Source organism: Elaeis guineensis, chromosome 2 (genome assembly GCF_000442705.2).
Source record: "Elaeis guineensis isolate ETL-2024a chromosome 2, EG11, whole genome shotgun sequence".
NCBI classification, from domain to species: Eukaryota; Viridiplantae; Streptophyta; class Magnoliopsida; order Arecales; family Arecaceae; genus Elaeis; species Elaeis guineensis.
The window spans coordinates 80,850,487-80,851,389 of record NC_025994.2 but is presented as its reverse complement, the minus strand read 5'-3'; the positions used below and the strand labels follow the sequence as shown (position 1 = coordinate 80,851,389).

At 30.7% G+C, this 903-nt stretch overlaps 1 non-coding gene across 1 annotated transcript; it reads left to right on the top strand.

The window, feature by feature from the left end:
* Positions 1–502: 502 nt before the first annotated feature.
* Positions 503–605, top strand: LOC114913637 (U6 spliceosomal RNA). The gene has a single exon (XR_003799553.1). It is a non-coding gene; the product is annotated as a U6 spliceosomal RNA (small nuclear RNA).
* Positions 606–903: the final 298 nt, after the last annotated feature.

Sequence of the window (903 nt, the reverse complement as noted above, 5' to 3'; positions counted from 1 at the left end):
AAGAATAATACTATCAAAATTTTCGTATCAAGTTGAGTTATGTAGATTGCCTCATTAAAATCTCTATGGAGAAAAGATGTGCGTCACATTCATTTGATGCACAAAGAGTTTATGGATGGAAGCAAGAGCAAGGAGGGCACAAATACTGTGATGCTAGCAATAGATGCATAAATTTAAAAAAACTCAATACCAACTTTTTGCTCAAAATCTTGGACTATAAGCCATGCCTTATACTTTTCAATTGATTCGTCAATTCTTGGTTTCTTTCTAAAGGTCTATTTATGACCTAAAAATTTATTTCGATGAGAAGTCAATCAGTAAGAATCCTAATATTATGTTCAATAATTGATTCAAAGTTACTATTAATAGCCTCCTTCCAGAAAGGAGTATCAAGAGATTTCATAGCTTCCTAGTATGAGGCAATGGTATTTTCAATTAAGAAGATAAAGAAACTTTCACTTAAGTTTTTTTCGATCTTAACCCATTAACTACTTCTAGGTTCGTCTCTTTGGAGACATCCGATAAAATTGGAACGATACAAAGAAGATTAGCATGGCTCCTGCACAAGGATGACACACACAAATAGAGACTACTTCTAGGTTCAAATGGAAGATTAGGTTGATTTGATGTGGGCTCATTAGATTAGCAGACTAGAGGTCAAAGTTGAATTAGGTAAGGAATAAAAGTCATAATTAGATGTTGATCTAGGGATTCAATTCTTGAAAAGAAAATATATTTCCAAAGAAGATTACATCTCTAGATTCAATTATAGTATTTATAGATATATTACTAAATTTAAAATAAAAAATAAGAAATTGATAGGTATTACTATCAAGGAAATAACCAACAAAGATTGAATCAATAGTTTTAGAATCTATCTTAAATCTATTAGACTCAAACAAC